The sequence below is a fragment of the Pelodiscus sinensis genome, chromosome 9, assembly GCF_052426305.1.
Source record: "Pelodiscus sinensis isolate ZL-2025 chromosome 9, ASM5242630v1, whole genome shotgun sequence".
In the NCBI taxonomy this organism is placed as follows: Eukaryota; Metazoa; Chordata; order Testudines; family Trionychidae; genus Pelodiscus; species Pelodiscus sinensis.
The window spans coordinates 36975487-36986854 of record NC_143060.1 but is presented as its reverse complement, the minus strand read 5'-3'; positions in this window follow the sequence as shown (position 1 = coordinate 36986854).

Sequence of the window (11368 nt, the reverse complement as noted above, 5' to 3'; positions counted from 1 at the left end):
TGCAGCAGTGGAGTTCCGGAACTGCAGTGGACACAGACCGCATGCATAGCCCTATTTTGGCACCAGACCTCTTTGTCGCAAAGTACATCACAAGAAAGAGAGTCACTTTTCTATGGCTATACACACGCTGCTGGATCACCAGGGACACTTCACCAACATTAATACTGGCTGGTTTGGAAAGATGCATGATGCAAGACTGTTCTCAAAAAAACCAGTAAGCAGGAACTGATGGATTATCATTGGCAAAACTGAAATGCCCGTAGTGATCTTAAGGGACTCAGCCTACCCCCTTGCTCATAAGCTGCACATCAGCCTGCTCAGCAGAACCAAGGAAATATCCAACTACTAGCACAGCACTTGCTGAATGACAGTTGAACATGCTTGTGGTAGAATGAAAGGTTGCTAGCATTGTTTGTTCACAAGACTGGATTTCTGAGAGAAAAATATCCCAATGATTATAGCTGCATGGTACGTCTTGCATAGTGGAAAATTTGCCACCAGTATGGAGAGTAGAGACACAGCAGTTGTCTGCAGAGTTTAAACAGCCAGACACAAGAGCCATAGCAAGAGTTCACTGCAGAGCTATCTGGCTCAAAGAGGCTTTGAAAGAGCATTTACACAGAAAACCACAGTAATGCATTGTGGTTACTGTGGTCTACCTGGATCTGCTGTTTGGGGGCCTATTGGGAATCATTTAGTGCTTGGAACAAATCTACAAATATAACACTGATAGTGTGCCTGTTAATTTTGTAGTGCTTGCTGTACACGTATGATTATCACAATGTGTTTATCACTGATGCTATGAGTCATGCCACAGCATGCAGTAACTACGTGGGTGTTTTCAGTATTGCTAGGCATTCTCAGCATATGTTGAGAAACTGATAAAGATAAATTATTTTCCAAACAATATTGTTTCTATTTCAGAAAATTCGGTGCCAGTTAAAAGCAAATACATTAAAACCTTAATAAATATGTGGAAAAGAACTTAAAGAATGAGAAGGAACCTTCATGTCCATTTTAGCCACACATACATCAACCATGATTCTCACAGCTCACTGCATGAGACACTATGATTGTTCTTTCCCTCTTGTATGGAGTGGTAGGGGTAGGGTTGTAGACTCTAATGCTACATGGAATGCTGAGGGAGATGTAGAGTAGTATCCTGGAGCTCCCCATGGATTGCAAAGTGAGGCAAGACCAGGATTATTGAACCTTTAGGTTCACAAGTATCTGTGGCATCAGTTTGATGCCAGAAAAGCCCCATTATGTCCTGATGCATCTTCCTGGCCTACTCTTGAGTCTTCCTCCTGTCTGTTCTTTTCTTCTCTATAAAGTCTGCAGTACTCACCCTCCAAGCCCTCAGCTCACAGCGCAACACAGCAGTGACTTACAGGATTTCCCTGAACAAGTTATCATGAATCCTCATCTTTCTGCTTCTTATGTGGATCAGGAGTTCTGCAGATGTTGAGGGGGGAGCCCCTTCACGCACAACAACTACAGAGAAAATACAGGTAATGTGGTCAATATAGTCAGGATGGAAAGCAAAAGTTAAAATGTAGAACTCCCTCCTGCTTGACCTCCCCCTTCCACAGTTTTAAACAAGACATTGACACTTCTGCTTTGGAGTGTTGCATAAGGTGCCACTCATAGCTCCAACCACAGTGAACAACACACACTAGGGGCGAGAGAAATGGGGAGGGAATAGGGTTGCCAGATGGTTTAACCAAAAATACCGAACACCGTCCCCCCCCCCCCCCCACAAAACCACCGGGAAAAAAATTCTATTGAGCAAATAAAAGGGGGAGACCAAAGTTGTTGAGCAAAAAAAAAGGGGGGGGGGACCCAGTTGTTAAAGCAGTTAAGCAAAAAATAAAAAAATCAGCATGGCCCCCTTTAAGAAGAGGCTTTTTTGTCGGTGGCCATTTTGTTTTTGTTCCAGCCACAAGACAAGCCCCTGTGGAACCAGATAATTGGTGTGAAGTGGGGGGAGGGGTATCTGGGGGGAGGAGGGACGGGGGCTGGGCCCGGTTGCCGAGTGTGTCGTAGGGTTGCCAGGTGTCCAGTATTTTCGCCTATTGGCAGGGAAAGAAGAACAGAAAATACTGGACATTTTAGGTCCAGTATCTTCTGAATTTTTTTACTGGACAGGCGGCGAAAATACTGGACACCTGGCAGCCCTAGAAGGGAACTGTTTGAAACTATCAGTATAGGATGTCAGCACTGACTATAAACCCCTTTTGCCACAGGTGATGTGACTAACTGATCTCTCACTCTCAGGGTAACAAAGGCACTGAAAGCTGGTGTCCAGAAACCACCTAGGCCCATCTGCCACTAGACTCATTACTGCAATGGAGTCTGCTGAAGTAGCAGCAATGGCATGGGAAAGTGTCCTACATAACGCTGTCATCCCTAGAAACTTTTGGCAGAGGATTGCATAGCACCTCCATGAAAGCTGCATCAGGTTACTCAAGGGACACCCCATTGTACATAAACAAAGAGCTCTGTTGCTCTCCTGCCTAACTCTACAAGGGCACGAAAACCAAATGATTCCACCTCTCTTCATTGTACCCCTGTCTCTTCCAGCACGAGCCTGGGCAGGCTCCTTTCACCTGTGGTCTCACCCCTTCCACACCATGGCTGTCAGCCCCCCATCCAGGCTGGCTGGTGCCCACAGTCCCCCCCCAACTCCGGTGCAACAGAAGGGAGAGTGCACAGTGCCACCACAGCCCCCTAACCCTAGAAAGGCAGGTGACCCGGCGCAGCCCCTAGAGTCCATTGGCAGCAGACTGAAGCAGGAGCCTGGGGGCATAGTGAGTGGGACCACAGCTGGCTCTTTGGGAGGCCTCCCCTGCTAACCATAAGCACAGTTAATGAATAGTCAATAGCTATGTCCTGCAAAGTTGGGGACACCATGGCTGTAACAGGAAATACATTTACAGATTTATTCAAGGTCCCTTCCCTTGCATTGGGCTCACCTGTGTTCTACCGCCAGGACTGACTGAACTGCAGTGGATTCTTAAACAGGTCTTGGCTCACAGCATAGCTGGACCCTCCATTTGATTGTCCTCTGTCGTCCTCCTTTCTCTCCATCTCCTCCTCCCTGTTCATGGACGAGATCTCTGGCCTAGGCTCTGTGAAGGTGTCTACTCACATGCAGGATAGTGCTGGAGTCTTTGCCAAGTGAGAGTGTAAAAGCAGCTGGTCTGCAGCTTGACACGGGTTCAACTGTTGGCCCCCCCTTGCCTTCTGATATATGCCTTATACTGTTTCTTCATTTGTGCAGCACTGCTGCTGGGCCTTGCCATGTCCTTTCTTCTGCATCTCTTGAGCAGTTTGCTCACAGATGTCCACGGTTCTGTGACTGGGCTACTGCTACCTGCACAGCCTCCTCTTCCCACAGGAGCAGGAGAACTAATCTCTCTTATCTACTCCAGGCCAGACAGCATCTGGAGCATGCAACCGGCATGGTCAGCCAGGCAGTTGCACACAACTATGGAGAGCTGCTAGGTGTGGTCGCCAAGATGGATAATCAGAAAGAGGTATTGCAAAAATTCCCTGGCATTTCAAGTGAAGAGTTCCCTCCCCTCCCCCTGGTCTCCATGACCCATCCCTTGGCAGTAGCATTCACAACTGTGACCAGAGTGGTCACTGTTGGGCATTATGGGAGAGCTGCTGGCAGACTGTTTTGGTAGATATAGGTAATGCAGTGTCTACATTTGCACTCTGCCAACCTCAATACATCACCCCTGGCTCAACACCACTTGGGGAGGTAGTGTGACTTTGTAGGCAGAAGGGAGGGCTTACATGGATAGGAGATAAATGTAAGTGAAAACACAAGGTTGATGCAAGCTGGCTTATGTTGCTCTAATGTTTTAGTGTAGCCAGGACTTACTACATGTATCTTAACACAATGCATGAAGTTAAAACAAGCTATGTTTGCGGAACTGGATTGCTCTAAAAATAGATTTCTTTAATGAGATCATCACTTATAGATTACCGTATATTCCGGCGTACAAGACGACCTCTGAAGTTAAAAAACATCCCCCAAAAATCGGGGGTCGTCTTGTACGCCAGATGCCCCGCCGCCGGAGCCCCTCCGCGGCTTTGAAAGCCTCGGGGGAAGCCGGCGGCGGGGCATCCCAGGCGCGCATGGGCTGCCCCCCCTCCGGAGCCCCGCGGAGGGGCTCCGGAGGGGGGGCAGCCCATGCGCGCCTGGGATGCCCCCCCGCCAGCTTCCCCCGAGGCTTTCAAAGCCGCGGAGGGGCTCCGGCGGGGGGGGAGCCCATGCGCGCCTGGGATGCCCCCCCGCCGGCTTCCCCCGAGGCTTTCAAAGCCGCGGAGGGGCTCCGGCGGGCGGGCAGCCCATGCGCGCCTGGGATGCCCCGCCGCCGGCTTCCCCCGAGGCTTTCAAAGCCGCGGAGGGGCTCCGGCGGGGGGGGGGGGAGCCCAGGCGCTCCTGGCGGCTTTGCTCCCGGTGCCTCTGGTCTGCTGGGGACCATCTCCAGCAGACCAGGGACACCGGGAGCAAAGGAGGCGGAAGGGCGCTGGGGTATAAGATGAAACCCTATCTTTTAATTAAAAAGATAGGGGGTCGTCTTATACGCCCAGTCGCCCTATACGCCGGAAAATACGGTACTTGTTTAAATGCAAACTAGGCTGTTAAAGAATGAAAAGCTCCCAACCTCAGATCTGTTAAGTAGCTAATACATCAGAGGAACTGATCTCCCCGGCAGAAAAAGCCATCATCATAACTGGGATTTGCTGGTAGTCTCATCAGCACAATGACCAAAATTTAACTGGATGTGGGGACTGAATGCCTTTTCATGCCCTGCATGTGCTCTCTGTGGGGCACACATCAGGCACAATATTGGGGCAGCTTATATTATTTTTGACCATGTTGTATATGAATGAGAATCAGAGAAATTCAGTAGTCAGCTTATTTCGATATTGTAAACAGATACCTTTGGCAACCTGCTGAGGGGGACTAAAAAAATCCAACTACCACCCACATTCCATATACAGGACAAGGCCCAAACTAACCTTTCTGGAGTTTAGCATTATTAACACTAACAAAATGATTAACTCAGGCTCTCTTTCCAGGCCTGGCTGCTCCCATAGTTCCTCACTTAGGACTGGTCAGCTTCACCCTACATCCCCTCTTCCTCCAAAGGTTGCTAATTTTTGAGCAAGCAGCTCTTCCTTCACCATTCTTGCCAGGCCATGTTATACTCCCCCAATCCCACTTCCAGCAGGGTTATTTCTATTAATAGCTTCTGCACTGTAAATGGTGACTTACTTTTTAGAGAAAACAACTCACTTAGTAACAGATTAATTTTGTTGTTGGAGCAGCGGTTTATGCTGTGGGAGTGGCATTGCATGGCATGAGTAGAACAGTTTTCAAACCCACATACAAGTACCCATCTCATATATTCTGGTGGGATAAAAGTTACCATCCTCAGTAAGTAGAAACCACTTAACTCTGTTGAATTACATAAAAGCAAGTAGAGCACATCAACAATTTTGCATATAATGGTCTTTGTAAAAATACCCAAACTTTTTAAAATGCAACTTTCAAAATTATCAAAATCATGTCACAAAATGTCCTTGATTTATTATTACAGAAGTTAATGAATTATTTTTAAATTGTCTTTAAAATGTTGCAGTCTTCCAAAACCCATGTTTTCTTACCAAATATCAGATTTTTATTAAATGGCATTTTTCAAATCTACTTTGGTAAATTTCAGTAAGAACCAATTGTGGAAGGTTTTTTTTCATAAAACAATGAAATGGGTTTGTTTAAATCTTGCACAATGGAAACAATTTTATTGTTTCCTAAAAGTTAATTTTCTGCTTTTCAACCATTAATAATTATTATTTTCATCATTATTATTTATTTGGTGAGTGTAAGCAATATTACCAGTTTTGCACAAGACACATATGAAGACAGTCCCAGACACAGAGAATTTAATATCTAGATATTGGACAAAATAATAAGATGCACTGGAAAATCCAGAGGACAGAGCTTAAGTTAAGTCCAAATATTTTCATATCTTTTAATCTATATTTTAAATAAGAACGACAATTTGGATTCAGGCCACTGACTCATCATCCTGTCTTCCGACAGTGCCAATACCATATGTTTCAAATGAACTAAGGCAATCATCAAGTGACACATCATCCAAGTCCTAGCATTTTGCAGTTGGAGGCTTAGGAACACCTTGGCTATGTCTACACTCGCGGCTTCTTGCCCGAGTAATATGCAAATGAGGCTAAGAGTGGAATATTGCCGAGCCTCATTTGCATACCTAATGAGCCATCTTTTTTTCAGAAGAGGTTCTTGCCCAAGGAGCAGCGTCTACACTACACTCCTGGGATGAGGCATACCTGGGTTGTCGACAACTCCCTTTGATGTCGGCAGGGGAGCGTCCAGACTATCGCGCTGAGCCGACAAACAGCTGATCAGCTGTTTGTCGGCTCAATGCGGCAGCCATGTAAATTTAAATGAAGCGGCGATTATTTAAATCGCCGCTTCATTTTACTGTGTCGGGTAGCCTAATCTACACTGGCGACAGAGGCATGTAGTCTAGACGTACCCTAAGTTTCCTCTGCCCTGCCAGAAGCACGTAGCACTTTGAAGTGCACATGCGCTCCTGGCAAAGGGCGGAAGGAGACTTCACGCGCTCCCCCGCCCCCCAGCCCTAATTGGCCTGGGGCTACAGGAGTGTGCAAAGCCTCCTTCTGCAAGGAGCACTCGGCATTTCAAAGTGCTGCATGCTCCTCTCAGGGTGGAAGAAACTTCGCACACTCCTCCCACCTCCAGGCCAATTAGGGCTTGGGGGTGAGTGTGCGTGAAGTTTCCTCCCATCCCGCCAGGAGCGCATGTGCACTTCAAAGTGTGCTTCTCCCACCCCCAGGTCCTAATTGGCATGGGGGTGAGGGAACATGCAAAGCCTCTTCTCCCCCCTGCCAGGGGCATGGGTGCTTAGTGGGAAGGGAGGGGGCAAAAAGACTCTCCCATACACCAATCATAGTCTGTGGGTGGGAAAGCCCAGAAGCATCCTGGCCCTGCCCCTGCGCCTGCCCTTCAAAAATTTTTGAAGTGGCCCCCAGTAAAAATTTATTGTCCGCCCCAATCTTGGGTAATAGCTAATGACGGACCTCTCTCCATGAATTCATCTAATTCCTTACTTAATCCAGTCATAGTTCTGGCCCTGACAACATTCCCTGGTAAGGAGTTCCACAGGTTGGTTGTACCTTATGGGGAGAAATACTTGTTTTTGTTTTAAACTTTCTACCTATTAATTTCTTTGGGTGACCCTTAGTTCTTGTGTGAGACAGAACTGGTAAATAATAATAAATAAAGTACTTTCTCCATATCATTCAAGATTTAAAAAGGCAGCACAAAGAAAATATCAAAATGAGGTTCAGAAAAGGTAACAAGGAGGCATCAAGATTGGCACAACTGAAGTAGTTTGTGGATGAGGAAGATCACTATAAGACAAGATTTCAGGGGCAGGGTGGAGTTGTGTAAATGTACATTTTGTATTTACATTAAAGATTAATTTTCTACTGTCTATATTTTAAAGGTTTGTCTGGGAAGCAATTGCCACAAAAGAGTAGCCATAGCAGCTAGCTGTCTGAATTACACGGGATAGCCATCGTTGGTCATTTCCCGTACCCAGGGCTGAAAGTAACTTATTTCTTACAGGTACTATCCTATTGCAACCCAAGTCCCTGCCAGCTTTTTCAATAGCTTCCTGCTGGGTTTTGCTGTAGCTCAGTCATCTCTTGCCAGAGCTGTGCACCAGGGCACACCCACTTAATTTCACCTCTGCCCACGCCCATCTCCTTAATCATTCTCTCCAAAGAGTGACCAAATCTGGAAGTTTGACTCCAACTGGAAAATCTGGTTGTGGAGTGGAATGGTGTACCCAGGCTCTTCATCCTGCTCACATTACAAGGACTGCTGCTAAACTAATCAAATTCTCTTCATTGGTTTATACTTGCACCTGAATCAGAAAGCTCAGTTCTTGTGCTGGAGAGACACAATTTTGATTTCTGTTCTGGGTGTTGTTCAGGAAACACAGTTTTCACTGTTTGGGTTAGAGAAGGGCTGGGCAGGATGCAGCCAAGGGGCCAAACATAGCCCACCTAACACTTTGATCCAACCCCTGGACTACATCTGGCCACTTTCTAGCATCTCATTCTTACCCCTTCACCATTTACTTCCCTAGTACCTGAACAGGCATGATATTCAAAGCCTAGTTGGGAACTGACCTTATGCCAGGCAATATAACATTGCCTGACAATGCAATACTTCTCCAGCATGAGCTGCTGCTCTAGCAATAATATTAGGGCTATATCTACACTAGCACTTTTGTTGGTAAAACTTTTGTTGGACACAGGTGGCAGAGAGGGGAAAATCCCTTTGACCAATCTAAGTTTCATGAATAAAAGCACTAGTGTGGAAAGGTGCCAGTTTGGCCAGCACTGTGTGGACAGGATGTGTTCTCTTGCTGACAGCTATCGCACTTGCTGGAGGTAGTTTAATTATGCTAATGGGAAAGCACTCTCCCACCAGCATAGAACAGCTACAAGTACAGTACAGCTATGCTGCTATAAGGTCTGTAGTGTAAACAGTTTTTGTGAGTTTTTCCTCCTTGAGAATTAATAGTTTTGCCTTTTAGGATGACTACAAAAGATTTTGACAATTAGATGCAGCCCAGTTCTGTATACAGGACAGTACTCCAAAAACTATGCATGGATTGCTGCCTACTCAGAAATTAGACTCCCATCTGGTTTCCAGCAAAGTGCTTTTATAGAAATCCTTGTTGTGCCTAACAGGGACTTCAGCCCAGATTAAACCAGATACCAGAAACAGGAGAAAAGACAGGTACCTTCCCAATTCAAGAAGCACTATGGTCCAGTTCACGCATCACCATAACTACAGACTCTAGTAAATGAGAACTGCCCTAATATACAGGCCTCTTGTAATAGTTTGCACGAACCTATACAGAGGGGCAAAACTGCTGCAGACACACTTTCAGCTTTGTCTTGTGGCAGCATAGAGGAGGCTCTGCAAATGTTGTGTGGGCCATCTGTGCTGTTGAGGCTCTTTAGCAGTGCTGTCACAAACATGTCACAGGGGACCTCCGAATCTAGTCTTTTATCTCCATCTGTTTCCTCACTGAAGCCTGTATGCTGCTCAATACAATAATAATAAGATGATCTCTGCCCAGAAGCGATTAATAACATAGAATGAATGTTTAAACATGTACGTAATAATTTGCCAAGAGACAGGAAAGGAAGATAGATTTCTACCTGCTGCTTATGATGAATTGTACAACCATATTACTTAGGCATATCTATTTGTGATTACAGGTGAGTGTTCACTGTTTCAGTACAGTCAGAAAAATCCTCAAATGTTTTACATTTTAAAACAAGCAGTTAGAAAAAGAATTCAGGCACATTATGAAATAAAGACACATACCAGACCTGACTTGCAATCTGTGCACCCTTTACAAATATGGCCATTGGCCCAAAAAGCTTAGTCTCGTAAACAAGAAACAAAATGGAATCCAATGAAAAATTCACCTCCATAAATTAAAAAATAATCTTTGTTACTGGTTTCTGTAAACTGGCAAATTAAAAAATGTGCATTTACAGGCAGTCCCCGACTTACGCGGATACGACTTATGTCGGATCCGCACTTACGAACGGGGCTTTCTCGCCCCGGAGGTCGAGGTGGCGGATTGCTACCTGCAAGCTCCGGGGCGAGAAAGCCCCGTTCGTAAGCTGCTCCGGTGCCCCTGGTCTGCTGGAGACTGTCTCCAGCAGACCAGGGGCACCGGGTGGGTTCAGAGGTGCGGGGAACCGCTGCTGCTGCCGCTTCAGTCCGGGTGCCTGTGGTCTGCTGGGGACCGTCCCCAGCAGACCACAGGCACCGGGACTGAAGCTGCAGCCACGGCGGGGTCCCGCGCCTCTGAGACTTTGCCAGAGCAAAGCCTCAGAGGCGCGGCACCCCGCTGCCGCTGCGGCTCTGCTCCCCGTGTCCCTGGTCTGCTTGGGGGGGGGGGCGCAGCTAGTGTGCCCCTCCCCCAGCAGACCAGGCTTTTGTTTTGGACCCTGGGGCAGAGCAGCTGGGGCGCTGCCAATTGGTCCTGCAGCGCCGCTCTGGGCACTACTGGACCAACCCGGCAGCACCCCAGCTGCTCTGCCCCAGGTCCTGATTCAGCCGCTGCTGGTCAGTTTCAGCAGCGGCTGAATCTGGACGCCAGTTCCGACTTACATACAGATTCAACTTAAGAACAAACCTACAGTCCCTATCTTGTACGTAACCCGGGGACTGCCTGTATACCGGTAAGTAGCCAAGCAACCCATACGTAGCAACTAACAGGCTTATTTTTCATCATACTATTATTATTGACGTATTAGATACTAAAGAGAGGGAGACATGGGAAAAGTCCTGTTGGAGAAATTACTAATTACATTTAAACGCATGAAACTAAAATTCTGAAGTAAGTGGTTTTTGGGTCAATTCTCACAATTCTCTTAAGCTCATGGCAGCTTCGTATAATCAGCCCTTATTACAATTGCTCACACAAAGGCTGCAGACAACGTTTGATTTGTTAGGGATGTTAGGAAGAACAAGTGTATCCGATAGCTTATTTCAAAAACACACTATGCGAAGCTGTTTAAATGTTAGGAATGTTGCCAGTAGACTTGGTAGGGCTGCATTAGAAGACAGGGCAGAGAAAAAGTACATAAAAAAACGTAAACAATAAATAGACTAGTAGCATCTTAAAGACTAACAAAACATGTAGATGGTATCATGAGCTTTCGTGGGCACAACCCAACTTCTTCAGTGGGTTGCGCCCACGAAAGCTCATACCACCATCTACGGCTTCGTCTAGACTGGCATGATTTTCCGCAAATGCTTTTAAACGAAAAGTTTTTCCGTTAAAAGCATTTGCGGAAAAGAGCGTCTAGATTGGCACGGATGCTTTTGCGCAAAAGCACTTTTTGCGGAAAAGCATTCGTGCCAATCTAGACTCAGTTTTGCGGAAGAAAGCCCTGATCGCCACTTTCGCCATCGGGTCTTTTTCCGCAAAACGGTTACCATCTGTCTACGCTGGCCCTCTTGCGCAAAAGCATTTGCGCAAGAGGGCTTATCCCTGAGCGGGAGCATCATAGTATTTGCGTAAGAACACTGACAATCTTACATTAGATCGTCAGTGTTCTTGCACAAATTCAAGTGGCCAGTATAGACAGCTGGCAAGTTTTTCCGCAAAAGCACTTGCTTTTGCGGAAAAACTTGCCAGTCTAGACGCAGCCTACATGTTTTGTTAGTATTTAAGGTTCTACTAGT